The sequence below is a fragment of the Mixophyes fleayi genome, chromosome 2 (assembly GCF_038048845.1).
Source record: "Mixophyes fleayi isolate aMixFle1 chromosome 2, aMixFle1.hap1, whole genome shotgun sequence".
Classification (NCBI taxonomy): domain Eukaryota; kingdom Metazoa; phylum Chordata; class Amphibia; order Anura; family Limnodynastidae; genus Mixophyes; species Mixophyes fleayi.
Genome location: NC_134403.1, coordinates 216,025,696 through 216,045,042, shown reverse-complemented (window position 1 = coordinate 216,045,042; position 19,347 = coordinate 216,025,696). Strand labels below are relative to the sequence as shown.

Here is a 19,347-nt window from a genome sequence, read left to right as displayed (position 1 = left end):
TTAAAGAAATGGTGCACAAAGCCCTCAAGTGCAGGAGGAAAAAGAAACGCAGGTGATTAGGGTCTAGTATGGCAGATAAGTGGATATGAGCAATTAGCATATACGATGCAACGTGTTATATCGGAAGATGAAAGGACAAATGATATAAACAGAGTATAGTGCTAATGTCAAATGGTTGTAGGCTCAATCGGTAATGAATTCGGGACTGACAGCAAATTGGATGTCTATATATGTAATGTTCCTGAGATTGCCTATGCAATAACCAGATGATCTTGCTGCGTGCCGTGGGTGTGCAAGTACCTGAAGGCGGTATGGATGGCGCCTGATGCTTAATCTTTGACGATGTAAACTGTGCTGGGATGACCTCGTTGAGTACCGTCTCCGAAGCGTTGTTTAGTAGGTGTTCCTGGCTGTGAAACTCTGTTGAGGGGGATGTAATCTTCCTTGGTGTAGCGCCGTAGTGAAGACCGCGCATGCACAGCTGGTGAACTCAGAGGAAAGTAGAACTAAATAATGAACAGAATCGCACTTACATTCCGAAGAATGAATGACAGCGGTGTCACAACAATGCAGTGTTTGTGGTAATCTTGTAATTATCTACGACGCGTTTTGCCCAGCAGGGTACTTTTTCAAGGAGAAGATGGGTGCTGAATGGGTTGACATTACATATACAGACATCCAATTTGCTGTCAGTCCCGAATTTATTACCGATTGAGCCTACAACCATTGGACATTAGCACTATACCCTGTTTATATCATTTGTCCTTTCATCTTCCGATACAACACGTTGCATTGTACATGCTAATTGCTCATATCCACTTATCTGCCATACTAGACCCTTATCATTCGCATTTCTTTTTCCTCCTGCACTTGAGCACTTTGTGCACCATTTCTTTTACTGTTTCATAGAGGAGTGTGGTTGACTCCCTTTCACTCAGCAGCTCGTGTACTTTCTATCCTGATTGCTTATGTGCATCCACCATACCCAGGAATAATACAAACTACTGTGCAAGTTGTAATTCCAGTGTTCTGCCAGTATTGTGGCAGTGTGGAGCAGCACTAGAACTGATCATTCTTGCAGTATTGTCACTAATGTTCAGGTACAGCAGATGTGGAAGTCTACACCCAAGCGGCCTGATTCATTAAGGAAAGTAAATCCCGATACTTGACCAATTTTGCATGAAATTGCTCTGTGCATACAAAGAAACAGACTATATGCCAGTGAACGCATTTCATGCAATTCGTCTTTGAAAGCAAAGGAGCCTGTGATTACAAGGATAGAATGGGGAAGGGAAGAGGCATATGCACGTAGGCAATGTACAGTAAAGGCATGCCAAGCTTGAGCACATGCACATCTGTCCGATTCAACATCTGGGCATTACTGACGTATGCGATGTGGTTACCATATCACTTGCACCAGCTATAGGGCAGGTTTTAAGTGCCGACTGATAGTGATGACGGTCGTGTATGCATGCTAGAACATAGAACATAAATTTGCAATTAAGAGCAACTGTAAAAATGCATTTTATGTACAGTAGGCATTAAGAACATCATGATAAATGTATTTCAATTCTTTACTCACGAATATGGCATGAGACGGTAGAAAGAGGAGTGGTTAAGTATGAAGTACCTTGAACTACTGCCAATGAACCTCAGTATAAGGAAAGTGTGCCACCCTAAATGCTGTCTAAGTTCAATCGGTCAGAGGTCAGGCACAATACAAAGTTCAAAGTATAAAGTGAGTGGTCATTTGGGGAGTACAGGATGTAAAATATTGCAAAGTCTAAATATTTCTACACAAAACATATAGCACTCTCAATATATACCTATCATGACAATCAAACCATGACAATTATTCGGTATTCTTGATATGCCCAATTATTTGTACCCTACCCAAATGTTCGCTTCGTTTGTTTAAGTCACAATTAACAGTCTTTACAAGGAAAAACTTCACAACAGTTCAATCTGATCTTCCATTAGGGTACCATTAAAAAAGTCACTAAATAAATGTATTAAAAATGTGTAACCAGTGGTGCACGCAGGGGGGGTTTCTGAGTCTCTAGAAACCCCCCCCCTGCGCTAACTAAGTGGCCACTGTCCTATACAGCAGCTGCGGCGCTGTCAAAGAAGCGTCCGCGGCGGTGCTGTAGTGTATACAGCACCGCCGCGGACGCTTCTTAGACAGCGCCGCGGCTGCTGTATAGGAGAGAGCTGACGACAGCGCAGCAGCTCTCTCGGGTTGTTTTTTTTTTTTTTGGGTCGGGGGAAACCCCCCCCCCACCCCCCCGACAATCCTCCGACAATCCTCCGTGCGCCCCTGGTAACAGTTCACAAGAAGTGCTTTGAGAAACTCATACTGTATGAATCAGTTAAGTCAGTATTCTCTCATCACAGGTTAAAAATACTCTCTCCCTTATAGTATTCATTGCAAGGGGTAAATGTATTAACCTGTGCTTTTTGCAAGTCGGTAACTTTGCAGGGGAAATTTAAAGCCAGCTGTCAAAGTCAAATAATTGGATGTAGTCTTTTCAAATTAATATCCATCAATCTAGTTGTCTTTGTCTGAAAATATGCCAATAGCGTGCTACGGTGTGGAAGGGTGTATTTAACCTCAACACATGCGAACACTTCTACACACATGTACACTCACACATTCACTTGTAAATAGTTCACCTTAAAATAGTTCCAACACACTCGTTTATAACAAATTTATTAGAGTTTATAGTTAAATATAATAATGTTAACTGGGAACATTTCATTATTTGGTGTCATTCTAATCCCCTATTTATCCTTAGAGATTCGTTCCTATCGGCCAAGAGATCGTACCTTGCGTATGCAAGTTATGGATGATAGGGAATTAATGATCAGAATTGTATTGTTTGTGCAATGCAAATAGACCAGTTTGAACCAGCTTTTTGGCAGGAAGATACGTATGCAGCTGTTGGAAAGCTGATCCCCACATTTGGAGGGCATCACTCCGCAGACTATCACCTCCTAGTGCTCAGTTCGCTGTTACAGTGGTATCTTTTGGCTGCATATTATCATCCCCCATCATCCTACACCGCTGTTCCAGTGGTGTCTTCACTCAGATTCTCATAAACAGGCTTTGTCTAGCACTCTCCCAGAAGGCCGCAACCTGCGGGGGCAGAGACTGCAAATTCCATACTGTTTTGCCTTATTAGACTCTACATCTCTGGGTAAAGTAGTGTCAAACTAGTCAGGCCCAGCGGTCCTAAGCTCAGATTTCTGTGACAGTCCATTTTTGCACCAAAGTGATTTTGCGTTCTGTTGCCTCTGTTATAAGTTTCATTTCTCTCTTTTATGTGCTATTCTTTATTTGGATAGGTTGTGGATTCATGTTCTTTCCTATATTTCTTTTATTTAAATAAAAAGTATCTTAGTTCCTTTTGACACATCTGTCAAAATGTAGTAAGGTCACAGTTGTGAACAGTAACTTTGATAAAGTTTAATTTCCATAGATGTGGAGGAAGGACAGAATTCCTAGCCGGTCACAAGGCTGGACCTTCAAAGGTTGCAGAGGGTAAGTGCTGTCTCTTGAAATTAGAATAAGCACATTTTGAGACAAAGAGCAATGCAAGTCTTAAAATTGACAGTCTGTTAAATATGCATGTTTGTAAAGCATCACAAAATATGCTGTTTTCTAATACAAAGAAAAATAGACCATGGAGTGAAATCATTTTACTGGATCTAAGCATGTTGTGAAGAAGAGGGAAAATATTAAATGATAATTATAAATGCTTAAGTGCTTTGCAATATAAATGAACATTATTTTAAAAGCAAATTATTGGCAGCAAGGTATTTGTATGTGTCAGGATTGGGAACAGAGGTTGTAATAGGAACATTGTCAGACTAAGATGTTCCAATGCATCTCAGGCTTTTTAAACTATTTATATTGGTTATTATGACATCCCACTGTCTGTTTCTCGTGTGTTTAGGATTACATCAGTGCTGAGAAGGCTGATTGGATTAAGGCTTTTGCACAATTAAGTCACTGCCTGTTAAATTGATAAAGAATATTTAAAAAGTAAACGAGCTGAACTGTCAAAGAATGGTTCACGTGCAATAAACATGTTGTAAGACACAGCTAATAAATATAGTACCTGTTGCAGTCCAGGAAAACTATGTTCCCTTTTTGCACATATAAATTTGTAACAAAGTTAGACAAAAAAAGTTTAGGAAAGATATGTTTGATAATAAAAATATAGTATATTGTCACTGCAATATGAGTAATAAAATGCACCGATGTCAGTAGTCACAAAAAGCCCAATCGTGTTCCCTTTGTGGCTATATGGTGGGTCTAACCTTAACAAATTATCTAATTCTTATATTGAGTGTTTGCATTGTCACTAATATAATGCACCAATAACAGTACCAACAAGAAGCCCAATGTTGTTATCTTTGTGTCTATGCGTGCTACAATTTTAAAGAAACCCGTGTCAATCCCAATTGGCACTAGCAGACCAGGGGCGCGGAGTCTAATGAATTCCCCGGTTTTCACCAAGGAAAGGTGCAAGGCAGGATGGGCTTTGCCCCTGAGAACTCGCAGGTTGCGGTCCCCTTGACTGCCTTAGAATATAACAACAGGGTAAAAAATAAGATAGAAGTACCTTGGAGGTGCTGCGCAAATAGGAACACAGTAGTCGAAGCGAAAATGTGAACAGGCCCGGATCTGGTACACAAAGTATCAGGCAGAAGATCATCAGACAGACTAAGTTTGGCCTATGCTTGCATTGCTCTTCCCTCACTCTGCCCACCTCTCTAAGAATTGTAAGTGTAAGATGATCCTAATTTTGCATGGACACTTATGCTTAAACATTTTGGTGCACATGAGCAAATACGAAAATGTACAAAATTTTTGTGCAAAATAAAAGAAACACTTGCATGCAGGTCTACATGAGCCCCTTAATGAGAACGCCAATATGTCTGCCCCCGAGACTGACTGCTCAGATAGATATGGTTTCATATAGAGTTGTTGCATGTCCCTTTGCACCACATAAAAATGCTACCTGGGCAAAATGTGTCGCTCTGTCTATGCGTCCAGCTTGCAACTGTATTTTGGGTTGCACGTATCTTACACTTGTGTATATTACTCTATGTATAATGTTTGTATAAGAGTAAACTATATCACAGATTGTGTATATTATTGATCTGGGGCTCTCTTGGCAAGTGCCTTACCCACTGTGAGGGCTGTAAGTTATTAAGTGGTGAAAAGGACTGGGGTGAGAATTAGTAAAAATAGCACAAGGAAAAGGAAAATAGCACAAGGAAGAGGATACAAGTAAGTAAATAGGCTATCCTGAAAGAGTGTAAGAAAAAATGTGAGTTGATAATTTTTAAGACATAATTACAGAGACAAATCCTTATTACTAGTAGCCTTTATTATCAACAGCTGTATAATATACCCAACAATTTTACACATTTGTTTTATAAGAAATTGTTGCCCATAGTAGAACAAATAGGGACAAATTACAAATAGTCTGCTTACATTCTACATCATTTGATATTTGTATAGTAAAAGGTGATGAGAGATATTTCCATTAAGTCTCAAAGTAATACTTTCATCATCACCTGTCTGACACCCTCTTCAAAAAGCATTTCTGTACATCTTATTTTAGTATCTGTCTCCATGCTCCCACTGGTAACAAACCGTCATGGATTACAGCCAAGTACTGAGACGTATGCCACTACTCTCATCTTCTTTTCACGGACATCTGAGGACTGTACTGAGCCTCTTTGGCTCATCTTTCAGGTCTCAATCAGTGTCCAAATGTCACTCTGCCCAAATATTTTGATGACATCTTACAGCTCTATTTTAAGTACCTTTTCTGGAGCTGATAAGCCATCTCCACAATATATTGCTGGACAAAGGTCAAGGAAATGATGATGTTTCAGTCTGTTATCTTCCACCATGGTAACTGACAAGCTCCTCCTGATCATCATTATCAATTTATTATTTCAGAGATGAGAGTGCTCATCTTTTAGAAGGCAGTGGTCCTGTTAGCAGGCTAGGGCTGCATGTGACAGGGACAGTGTCACGGAGGTAAGTAAGGATGAGCGGGCTCGGATGTCTGGAATCCTAGCCCACCCGAACAGTGTGATTCCGAGTCAGATCCGAGCGATGTTCGGGTATTCCCGCCGATTCCGAAACTTAAAACGAGGCTCTGACTCATAATCCCGCTGTCGGATCTCGCGATACCCGGATCCTTTAAATTCCCCGCTTGCCGCCGCCATCTTCACTCGGGCATTGATCAGGGAAGAGGGAGGGTGTGTTAGGTGGTCCTCTGTCCTGTAATTTCTCGTGTTGTGCTGTGCTGTGCTGTGTTCTGCTCAGTCCAGTCCAGTGGTGCTGTGTCCTGTGCTCTGTCCTGCTGAGTCCAGTGGTGCTTTGTGCAGTGCTGTGTCCTGCTGATTCCAGTGGTGCTGTGTCCTGTGCTCTGTTCTGCTAAGGGCATTGTTATTTCTAAATTATTCCAAAGTTATAAAAAATGTATTCAAAAGTTATAAAAAAAGAAATATAAAAAAAATAAAAAAATTATAAAAAAATTATACGAAAAAAAAAAAAAATTAGGTTGAAAAAAATAGGTAGTACTATTTCAATTCAAAGTCACTCTTGCAGCTGTCACAAAAATTAGGTAGTACTATTTCAATTCAAATTCACATTACGTTCACTCTTGCAGCTGTCACTAAAAATAGGTACTGCTGTATAACTACAGTCCAGTGGTACTCTCCTGTGCCGCAGATAATTTGTAAAGGCTTTGCCCAGTGTGTGTAGTTTAGGGGTACGCTCTCTTGTGCTGCATATAATGGAGTACCAAAATTTGGAGGATAAAGTAGGGAAAGATCAAGAACCACTTCCTCCTAATGCTGAAGCTGCTGCCACCAGTCATGACACAGACGATGAAATACCATCAACATCGTCTGCCAAGGCCGATGCCCAATCTCCTAGTACGGGGCATGTAAAATCCAAAAACCCAAAGTTGACTAAAATTTCCAAAAAAAGAAAATTAAAAACATCTGAGGAGAAACGAAAACTTGCCAATATGCCATTTACGACACGGAGTGGCCCTGGCCCGTGTTCAGGACTAGTGGTTCAGCTTCACCCAAGGATCTAAGCCCTCCTCCTCCCCCTCTCAAAAAATTGAAGAGAGTTATGCTGTCAGCAACAACAACAAAACAGCAAACAACTCTGTCTTCTAAACAGATGACATCACAAATCCCCAAGGCGAGTCCAAGGGTGTTGGTGGTTGATAAGCCTAACCTTCCCATCACTGTACGGAAAGAGGTGACTCCATCCACCATTTGCAGCACACCCTCTGCATATGCTGGAAGGATCACCCACAGTGTAGATCCAGATTTGGATAATCAAGGTGTCAATGTTGTACACCGGGAGGAGGCTATTGATGTAGCTGGCGCTGTGGAGGAACTTGATGACGAGGATGCTGATGTGGTTATTGTAAATGAGACACCAGGGGGGGAAACAGTTGTTGTCCATGGGATGAAAAAGCCCATCGTCATGCCTGGTCAGAAGACCAAAAAATGCACCTCTTCTGTCTGGAGTTATTTTTATCCAAATCCTGACAACAAATGTATGCCCATATGTAGCTTATGTAAAGCTCAAATAAGCAGGGGTAAGGATCTTGGCCACCTAGGGACATCCTCCCTTATACGTCACCTGAATAACCTTCATAGTTCAGTGGTTAGTTCAGGAACTTGGGCTAGGACCGTCATCAGTCCAGGGACACCTAAATCCCTTGGTCCTGTTGGATTCACACCACCAACACCCTCCTCGTCAACTTCCTCCACGATCTCCATCAGATTTAGTCCTGCAGGCCATGTCACCAGCCAGACTGAGTCCTCTTCAATACGGGATTCATCCGAGGAATCCTGCAGCGGTACGCCTACTACTGCCACTGCTGCTGTTGCTGCTGGTAGTCGGTCATCTTTCCAGAGGGGAAGTCGTAAGACCGTTACGTCTTTCACCAAACAATTGACCGTCCAACAGTCATTTGCCATGAGCACCAAGTACGACACTAGTCATCCTATGGCAAAGCGGATAACTGCGTCAATAACAGCAATGTTGGTGTTAGATGTGCGTCCGGTGTCCGCCATCAGTGGAGTGGGATTTAGACGGTTGATGGAGGTATTGTGTCCCCGGTACCAAATCCCATCGAGATTCCACTTCACTAGGCAGGCGATACCAAAGATGTACAGAGAAGTAAGAACAAGTGTCCTCAGTGCTCTGAAAAATGCGGTTGTACCCACTGTCTACTTAACCACGGACATGTGGACAAGTGGTTCAGGGCAAACTATGGACTATATGACTGTGACAGCCCACTGGGTAGATGCATCGCCTTCCGCAGCAACAGCAGCAGCTGCATCAGTAGCAGCATCTCCACAACGGCTGCTCGTGCCAAGGCAGGCAACTTGTGTATCACAGGTTTTAGTAAGAGGCACAACGCTGACAACCTCTTAGAAAAACTGAGGGAAATAATCTCGGAATGGCTTACCCCACTTAGACTCTCCTGGGGATTTGTGGTGTCAGACAAAGCCAGTAACATTGTGCGGGCATTACATATGGACAATTTCCAGCACTTCCCATGTTTTGCCCACACCGTTAATTTGGTGGTGCAGCATTACCTCAAGAGTGACAGGGGTGTGCAGGAGATGCTTGCGGTGGCCCGCAAAATTGCTGGACACTTTCGGCATTCTGCCAGTGCCTACCGCAGACTCGAGCAACATCAAAAAAGTCTGAACCTGCCCTGCCATCACCTCAAACAAGAGGTTGTGACGCGCTGGAACTCCACCCTCTATATGCTGCAGAAGATGGAGGAGCAGCAAAAGGCCATTCAAGCCTACACAGCCACCTACGACATAGGAAAAGGAGTGGGGATGCGCCTGAGTCCAGCGCATTGGAGACTGATTTCCGTGTTGTGCAAGGTTCTGCAGCCGTTTGAACTTGCTACACGAGAAGTCAGTTCCGACACTGCCAGCTTGAGTCAGGTCATTCCCCTGATCAGGCTGTTGCAGAAGCAGCTGGAGAAAGTGAGGGAGGAGCTGGTAAACCATTGCGATTCCACCAAGCATGTAGCTCTTGTGGATGAAGCCCTTCGTACGCTTTGCCAGGATCCGAGGGTGGTCACTATTTTAAAGGCAGAGGAATACATTCTGGCCACCGTTCTTGATCCTCGGTTTAAAGCGTATGTTGTGTCTCTGTTTCCGGCGGACACAAGTCTACAGAGGTGCAAAGACCTGGTGCTGGTCAGGAAATTGTCCTCTGAAGAGGACCGTGACATGCCAACAGCTCCACCTTCATATTCTTCCACACCTGTGGCTGCAAGGAAAAAACTCAGTATTCCTAAAAGACTCGCTAGCGGGGATGCAGACAACATCTGGTCTGGACCGAAGGACCTGCCCACCATTGCAGACATGTCTAGTGTCGCTGCATTGGATGCTGTCACAATAGAAAAAATGGTGGAGGATTATTTTTCTAACACCATCCAAATAGACATGTCAGACAGTCCATATTGTTACTAGCAGGAAAAAAAGGCAGTTTGGAAGCCCCTGTACAAACTGGCTCTATTTTACCTGAGTTGTCCCCCCTCCAGTGTGTACTCCGAAAGAGTTTTTAGTGCAGCGGGGAACCTGGTCAGTGAGCGGCGAAGGAGGTTGCTTCCGCAGAACGTTGAAAAAATGATGTTCATTAAAATGAATTATCAATTCCTCAATCAATTACAGCACTGCCCTCCAGATAGTACAGAGGGACCTGTTGTTGTGGAGTCCAGCGGGGACGAATTGATAATGTGTGAGGAGGGGGAAGTACACACTGAAGGGGGAGAGGAATCAGAGGATGAGGATGAGGACGACATCTTGCCTCAGTAGAGCCTGTTTAGTTTGTACAGGGAGAGATGAATAGCTTATTTGGTGTGGGGGCCCAAACAAACCAATCATTTCAGCCACAGTTGTTTGGCATGCCCTGTCGCTGAAATGATTGGTTTGTTAAAGTGTGCATGTCCTATTTCAACAACATTAGGGTGGGTGGGAGGGCCCAAGGACAATTCCATCTTGCACCTTTTTTTTTTCTTTCCCAGCTCGTTTTGTGGGGGCCCAAACAAACCAATCATTTCAGCCACAGTTGTTTGGCAGGCCCTTTCGCTGAAATGATTGGTTTGTTAAAGTACGCATGTCCTATTTCAACAACATCAGGGTGGGTGGGAGGGCCCAAGGACAATTCCATCTTGCAACTCTTTTTTTGGCATTATGTGACCGTTCAACAGTCGTTTGCCATGAGCACAAAGTAAAAAAAAATTAAAACAAATTAAACAAATTAAACCAAAAGTATAATATAACTTATAAACACTACACTTGAAAGCTTGAGCCTTTAAATGAAAAAGTCACTCTTCATTGCACGAAGATTTGCAACAGGGACAGTTTTTTTGTTCCCAAAGTCAACAAATAACACTTCGACCCTGTCTGTCTTTAACATACTTGATGGGATCTCAATGATGAATGGTCTGTACCATGGTTGGAGGAGGTATTGTGGCCCCGGTACCAAATTGGGTACCGGGGCCACTCCACTACGCAGTCCAGATAGAGGCGTATCAGATATTAAAAAACGTTGACTGTTGTTGCCAAATCCAAAATTAATCAAAATGACCTGTCATCGTCTAAAACAAGAGGTATTGACACGCTCGAACTACACCCTGTATATGCTGCAGAGGATGTAGGAGCAGGCAGCTGTGCAGTGGAATTGAGACCATTTGAAGGCGGAGGTATTGTGGCCCCGGTACCAAATTGGGTACCGAGCTCACTCCACTACGCAGTCCAGAAAGCTACCTCGGTGCAACGTTTTGGACTAAAAACAATATTGTGAGGTGTGAGGTGTTCAGAATAGACTGGAAATTAGTGGAAATGATTGTTATTGAATGTTATTGAGGTTAATAATAGCGTAGGAGTGAAAAACAAACAAAAAACTAGATTTTAGCACTTTTTAGGCTTTTTTAAAAATAAATCAGAACCCAAAACCCTAAATCAGAACCAAAACCTTTCGTCAGGTGTTTTGGCAAAACAAATCAGAACCCAAAACCTCAAGCTAATCAGAACCCAAAACCCAAAATCCAAAACACTAAAAGTGCCCGGTGCACACCCTTAGAGGTAAGTGGTAAGCCCCTAACTGAGAGTTAGTGTAAGGAGCAGGGCACCCAACATCACAGAGTAGGGATGTAGTTCCAACACAACGTTACCATCTAGTGAATCAAAGTTGATATCTGCTGCAATTAAGAGCGTATTTCCTGGTGAATTTCTAACAGAAGATGCTCATCAGTTACGTAACTGGAATACTGATTTGTTTATCAAATAGCTTTAGATCTTCATATAAACCACTACCTATTTTGATGTCATATATATGACTGATTACAAGTATAGACACATATGAACATTTACCTCAGTGTGTGGACTTTGTATTGTGGCAGAAAGCTACCTGGGGTAAATTTCACATTGGAAGATACATAAATATACTCATATATATTACTTTACTGATTACCCAATATATGCCGTATTTGTATTATGTGATTTGCTGATGATAGAACACGTACATATTGATACAATTTCCATCCCACTGAGTTGTTTACAATTTACATTACTTTCACTATGGTATTACTGAAGTGTTGTCCTGGGGCTATAACTAGTTTTATATTGTAGATTGGTTAATGATGATTATGTAAAAGTGAAAACGGATTTGACAAAAAAATGTGTGACCTTGCCCATAACTGCAACCAATCCTACTATTAACATGCAAAGGATGGTGGAGGGCCTAGCAGGCATTAAACTGTGTTTTTCCTAATTTGCACTAATACGGTTTGGGTGTAAAACTCGAGTGCTCAATTGCTAAGGGTCATTGATGAGGAGGAAGACAAGCAGGCTTGTCTGTAGAATTTGCAGGCAAATTCTACTGCGTTACATAGGTAACACCCAAAGAGAAGAGCTCCATTGCTAATTGTAATTGCTGAAATAGAAATAATAGGGCTGACACTCTTTGTGTAAATCTGCAGTTACATTTTATTGTACCATAGCTCACTCAGAAACAGGAGAGGCGGCAGGGTTCAGTGCTAATCTTCCTCAAACAATACTAATTCATCCCACCATCATAGAAGTCTGTGTACTATGATGTAATTGCCAATAATGTCCTTCAAAATGGAATTAGTAGTTCATTTTAGGGCAGAGCTGTCACAATTATTGGCCAATTCTTTTACAGCAGAGCAAATATGTAAATGTTGTGCGGAATCATCTGCATCACCACTGGGTGTCTTGGGAAAGCAATTTTTTGTACAAGCAGTTGCCTGAGAAACTGAAGGAGAAGACTTCTCAACAAGATGTTGATAGGTCTTGGATCCTTGCGAAGCAAATTAAGTATTTCGTCCACAACTAAAATATAGTTAGCACATTTACTTTGTTTTATGTCACACGTTAAATTTCTGTAGCTCCTTGTGAAAATGTATTATTAAGGCAATCACTTGACTCAAGCTAACCGTGTCTGCACTCTCTTCAGAGGTGACTACTTCACTGGACTAAAAGTACATTCCCCTCAAATGCTAGTCTTCTTGCAGCTGCTGCATTCTCCTACATGCTGTTGCAGAAAACAGAAATTGCCCCTAAATTTTTCCGGACACAAACAGCATCCCCTGCATGTCATTTTTTAAAAGTTTTGTAACACCAAGTTGATTGTGTGTGCAAAACAGGAAATGTGATGGAATTCAACCCCGCTGTAATGCTTGAACAATATTGGGGTCGTCATCAGAAATGACATATCCTCAGGAGAGTCCAAGCAGGATTAGCCATCTTTCAATGACATCCCTTAGTTTTTGGAACAGATTGTCAGCTGTATGCCTCTTAGTGAAGCTGCTGATACACAAAGTAGCCTACTTCTGAAAAATGTGACGTACTTGGGTACATGCTGCTGCTGTCCCTGCTGGTGAAGGCGAATGACCAACCCAGTGGCCTGTCACAGTCATATAATCTATACTTTGCCCAGTTCCGCTTGCCCACATATCTGTGGTTAAGTGTACGGTGGGTAGAATGCCATTTTGTAGCCCAATGATTACATTTTTAAGAACTTTCTGGTAGAGGTGAGGAATAGCTTTTAGAGTAAAATCGGGTCGTCGTGGAATTTGGTAATAGGGACAGAACACCTCAAGTAACTGTCTAAAACCAGCTGCATTAATAATGGACATTGGAAGCAGATCTAATACTAGCATAGTCCTTATGGCGTCTGTGATCCGCTTTGCGACTGGGCAACAGATTTCATACTCGCTTCCTCTTGCAAAGGATTGTTTAACTGTAAATTATTGGTTATAGAGATATTGGTGATGAAGGTGTTGGGGGGGAGGTAGATTGCAGGTGCTGGGATGTAGATGAGAGAAGGGAGGTAGATGATGCTGGACTGCTTGTTGTTGTTTTTTTTTAACCTAAGTTTCTGATTTTCCCAACAGCTTTCCAAGAACTCGCTGAAAAATGACGTAACATGGATGAGGATCCCAGGTGGTTAAGGTCCCTACCTCTATTGTGTGGCTTTAAAAACGCTACAAATGGCTAGACAACTGTTGTCAGGATCTCTGTAAAAATAATTCCACACTTAAGAGGTGGATTTTTGGTCTTATGCCCAGGCAAGACAATGGTCTTTTTCTTATCACTGGCAAGAAATGCAGCAATTTTTCTTTGAAAGTGTATGAAAATCATATTGTGACCTAGGAGGTGGGCAAAATTGATTGGAAATGACTGGAAATTAGTGTTAGTGAGGTTAATAATAATGTAGGTACCTAATAATACCTAAATTGTTATTTTAGGCCAAAAAAAGGTAATTTTTTTAACAAATAGCAAAACAAAACCAAACAAAACCAAAACCAAACCCAAAACACGCAATGGCGGTTTGGCAAAACCAAAACCAAAATACGACGGTAATCCAGATCCAAAACCAAAACCAAAACACGGGGGTCAGTGAGCATCTCTAAAGTAAACTGACCTCGCAGATGGAACTGAGTCATCAGGAATGTGTTTTTGGACCAATCAATCTTTCTCTTTTATTAATAAATTATCCAAATAAATTTATTTTTGACTTTTTTTTTTATAAGGTACCAAATATTAAAAGTGTAATGGTTTACTGTAGGTTACACCGCAATATAACTATTTGACAAAACAGCCACTAGATTTTAATGAAGATACGTGTTGACCAAACTAAATTAATAAAACTTTCATGAGATTATGTCATCCCAATATAGGAGTTAGGTCCAAAAAAAGGATAATGTTGTAAACTCACCTATATTATGTGAAGTGTGTTAAATATAATTAGGCCTATAATAATAATAATAATAATAATAAATACCTGAGTTACTCCAACTCTTAACAGATTAAATATGAAAACATCAATTTACCAGCTATATTAATATGGGTTAATTATAGTGATTATACCCAAACTTATCAACCAAGACTTATCTACTGAACATTGACCTCAATTTTGTGAGTAGGGGCAGTGCCCATTAACTTTTTTTGTAGCATACCTGAACTTAAAGTGACATGACGTGTAGCACCACAACTGTTGTGATTTTTCTACCTGATTTCAATTTTGGAATTTTATGTATACAGAATTTGTCTAAAGGTGTATCTATCAAAAAAAAAAAAAAAAAAGAAACAATTTCTTTTTAATTTTTTATTGGATATGACGTTTTTCACAATCTTCAAAGTCGGTACCTTTTCTTTTCTTTCAGTCAATTGGAAGTGACATCAACGTATTCTTCAATGATATCTGTAAGAAATACAAAAGAAAATATGTTAACTCTGCACCCAATTGAAAATTTTATAGTAACCATTACAATATGGAGGAGTTACGGGTATTCTTAAAATTTATTGTGGGTTATTGACCTTTTGTGGTTGATATATATTAGAGATGGGCGGGTCCGGTTCTCCGAGAACCGAACCCACCCGAACTTTGGGTATCCGAGTACCGAGCTGAGCAGCTCGGTACTCTCCCGCCCATTCCGAATCCAAATCGAGGCCGAACGTCATTGTGACGTCGTCGGATCTCGGGACTCGGTTCTCGCGATACTTCAACTTTATAAATACACGCCTCCACAGCAATCCATCGCCATTTGACAGAGGGAGAGAGCAGGGTGTAGTCATAGGCTAATTAGAGCAGGGACAGAGAATACCATATTGTTCTTGCAATTGCTCTAACCAAAATCGCTAGTGCAGAGAGGAGGATAGAGGTTTATTATTTTTTCTTCATATTTGGCACTCCCCAGCGCTTTTGGGGTGTCCCCCATAATTGTGCATTAATATTTCTGGCTGTCAAAAGTCATATCTGTCAGCAGTATCTACTAAATAATTTGTAGCACACCTCAGTGTTTTTGGGGTGTCCTCCCTAATTGTGCATTAATATTTCTGGCTGTCAAAAGTCATATCTGTCAGCAGTATCTACTCAATAATTTTTAGCACTCCTCAGTGTTTTTGGGGTGTCCTCCCTAATTGTGCATTAATATTTCTGGCTGTCAAAAGTCATATCTGTCAGCAGTATCTACTCAATAATTTTTAGCACTCCTCAGTGTTTTTGGGGTGTCCTCCCTAATTGTGCATTAATATTTCTGGCTGTCAAAAGTCATATCTGTCAGCAGTATCTACTCAATAATTTGTAGCACTCCTCAGTGTTTTTGGGGTGTCCTCCCTAATTGTGCATTAATATTTCTGGCTGTCAAAAGTCATATCTGTCAGCAGTATCTACTCAATAATTTTTAGCACTCCTCAGTGTTTTTGGGGTGTCCTCCCTAATTGTGCATTAATATTTCTGGCTGTCAAAAGTCATATCTGTCAGCAGTATCTACTCAATAATTTTTAGCACTCCTCAGTGTTTTTGGGGTGTCCTCCCTAATTGTGCATTAATATTTCTGGCTGTCAAAAGTCATATCTGTCAGCAGTATCTACTCAATAATTTGTAGCACTCCTCAGTGTTTTTGGGGTGTCCTCCCTAATTGTGCATTAATATTTCTGGCTGTCAAAAGTCATATCTGTCAGCAGTATCTACTCAATAATTTTTAGCACTCCTCAGTGTTTTTGGGGTGTCCTCCCTAATTGTGCATTAATATTTCTGGCTGTCAAAAGTCATATCTGTCAGCAGTATCTACTCAATAATTTTTAGCACTCCTCAGTGGTTTGCGCTCAGAATGGATTCAAAGCAGTCCACATATGATCTAAATGAGCAACCAGGTTCTGTCACCAGTCCTGATGTTAGTGTTCCCAGTACGTCATCTGGCCAAGGCGATGTCAAACAACAGAGTGTTTTCAAATTAGTGCAAAAAACAAAAACCAAAAAAAAATTTACTGTATTGAAGCGAAAAAGAAGTGTAACTGAGCAAAAGTTAAGTGACGATAAAAAAAAAATTGCAAGCATGCCATTCTACACACGCAGTGGCAAAGAGAGAATGAGGCCTTCACCTTTGGCTATTAGTGGCAGATCCCAAAAAGTTACCCAGCCTACAATTGGTGCACAACTACTGTTACGCGTCAAAGCCGAGCTGCAAGATAACAGTGAGGCATTACAGGAGAATATTTGCTCTGATTCACAAATGATAACAATCCCTGTGGAGAGTCCATCCAACAGTGGGATGTCTAATCGTGAGCATTCTGCTGATGTGTGCCTTAATAGCCCGAGTGTAGCCGGTGATACCCAAATTGAGGATGCCACTTTGGAATTAGAAGAGGATGAGGGGGAGATTTGTGTAGGCGACGAGGGCGCTAATGATGATGTTGATGATTATGATGCAGACAGATACCAAATTGCCTTTCTCAATTTCTATTTATATTCTAGATTATATAACGGCTGAATAGTTTTCTATTTTACTCCTAGTGGAGAGAGGATCTGATGCAGACAGATACCAAACTGCCTTTGTCCATTTCAATTTATATTGTACAGTATATAACGGCTGAATTTATTAGTATTTTATACAAGTGGAGGGGGGCCTAGAGAGACAGAAACCAAACTGGCTTTCTCCATGTCAATTAATATTGTACAGTCTATATCGGCTGGATTTTTTGGTATTTTATACAAGTGGAGGGGGGCCTAGAGAGACAGAGTGACCCCAAACTGTCTTTCTCCATGTCAATTAATATTGTACAGTCTATAATGGCTGAATTTTTTAGTATTTTATACAAGTGGAGGGGGGCCTAGAGAGACAGAAACCAAACTGGCTTTCTCCATGTCAATTAATATTGTACAGTCTATAATGGCTGAATTTTTTGCTATTTTATACAAGTGGAGGGGGGCCTTGAGAGACAGAAACCAAACTGGCTTTTTCCATTTCTTTACATATTTAACTATAAGTGTAGGGTGTAATATACATTCAAAGACGATGGCTGCATTGCCAATATGCATAGATGGAGAGGAAGACAATCTGTTTTGTGTGTAGAATAGGCCTACCAACGAAGAATTAAACTGTTTTTTTGGATGATTTATTACCTCAACAATTAGATTACTTGTCTCTAAAACAGTTGGAGCACTAAATTGGGTTAATTTAGGCCCAAAAACATGGATTTTCCCAAAAAATAGCAAAACAAAACCAAACAAAACCAAAACCAAAACCAAAACACGCAATGGCGGTTTTGCAAAACCAAAACCAAAACCAAAACACGACGGTAATCCAGATCCAAAACCGAATCCAAAACCAAAACACGGGGGTCAGTGACCATCTCTAATATATATCCACCTCTATTTGTTCATTTGTTTGGCGGTGGGGTGGTGAGACGAGCTATCCTATACATTCACAGCTGGTAGAGGCATTCAATGGTGTGTAGATACCTCGATATATATATATATATGGATATATATGGATAGATAGATATGTATCCCAAAATTTTAATAAACAATACCTTCTGGACTTGCAGCATACGCCGTTGATGTTCTCCGTTCTGCTGGCATTTCTTCAATGTGTCGGGCTTCTGTAAATAATAATACAGTAGAAGAGATTATTTACATATCATTATCAATATATATATATATATATATATATATATATATATATATATTGTAACAAAAGGAGGCATTTAGCTGACAATATGCAGAGAAAGCAGGGAAGTAGAGTAAAACATTGGCACAGTTATGTACCTAGGTGGAGATTAAACCAGGTAAAAACATATGTGTAGTTTAAAATTGGTTTACTTACATGATTTAAAAGCTACTTCCTCTCAGCAAACAGACAGGGTGGGTCTGGTAGTCTAAACAGAGCCAGGGATGGGCGTTTCCTTTTAAAGAGAAGGTGGGTGTGTCATCTGTCCATCAAGCTAGACCTGTGGGAGGAGTGTCAAGTATAAAACCCTGCTTGTTTCATTGTTCAGGGAGATCAACGCTGGGCTAACTGGCTGATCTGGACAGAGAGCTGGACTATGTATAGTAAGCGTTGAGGGTCTCCATAATTGCTGTGCAAGTATACGGTGTCAAAACATTATTACCATCCTGACAATAAAGAACCATAAAAAGGAAGAAGTTGTACGCGTGTGCTTCTGCAGTAGCGGGCTCTTGCCACATATATATATATATATCTATATATATATATTTTTTATTTATTTTTTCCTGAAAAATAATGGACAGAGTTGTTAATAAATATTGCATGGTAACCACATCAAAACCAATACAAGCTTAAGTGAAACAATTACCTTGATGGACATCTACAACATGCTCCGACACGTCTTCCTCAGTCACTCTTCTCTTTTTGTGAGCTGTTAATTGTTCAGAAAAACAAGGAACATATTATTACCATTATTTAAAAAAGGATGTACAACACCTAATTTACAATTGCTTTTTGACTGCTAGGAGATAAATGCAGATAATTTGTTAATGTTGTTGATCTACATTACACCGAAAAATTACTATATTGAGTATGAAATAGGGAGAGAGGGGGATATAGAGGGAAGGAGAGAGAGAGGGAGGGAGGGAGAGGGAGGGAGAGAGAGGGAGGGAGGGAGATATTTGCATTATTATGTAATGGAAAATATACAATATCTTTTTTACTTGGTTCAACACTTTTGGAAGGAACAAAAGACTTTGTTGAATGCCTTTCTTGTTCTGTAATAAAAAAATTATTGAAAATTAGCTTTGCACATTTTTTGTGGCATATCTTATCCTTTACAACAAGTACTTACATTTTTTACCAGTATTTGAAGACGTTCCAAGTACTTCTACTGCGGTTTTACTTTCCAATTGTGATGTCACATCTATTCAAAATTAGTTTGGAAAGAGATTAAAATAATTTAAAAAAAATAGCCAAATGTAACATCGTAAACATTTTAAAC

The 19,347-nt window shown here is 40.6% G+C and overlaps 1 long non-coding RNA gene across 2 annotated transcripts; it reads right to left on the bottom strand.

Annotated features, from left to right (window-relative positions):
• Nucleotides 1-14,715: 14,715 nt before the first annotated feature.
• On the bottom strand, nucleotides 14,716-18,779 carry LOC142140292 (uncharacterized). 2 transcript variants are annotated; one of them, XR_012688379.1, is made up of 3 exons: nucleotides 18,712-18,779; nucleotides 17,929-17,997; nucleotides 14,716-14,815 (listed from the first exon to the last, which is right to left on the bottom strand). It is a non-coding gene; the product is annotated as an uncharacterized LOC142140292 (long non-coding RNA). The 2 variants fall into 2 exon arrangements; XR_012688380.1 differs by lacking the exon at nucleotides 18,712-18,779 and adding an exon at nucleotides 18,222-18,524.
• Between the last annotated feature and the right edge of the window lie 568 nt (nucleotides 18,780-19,347).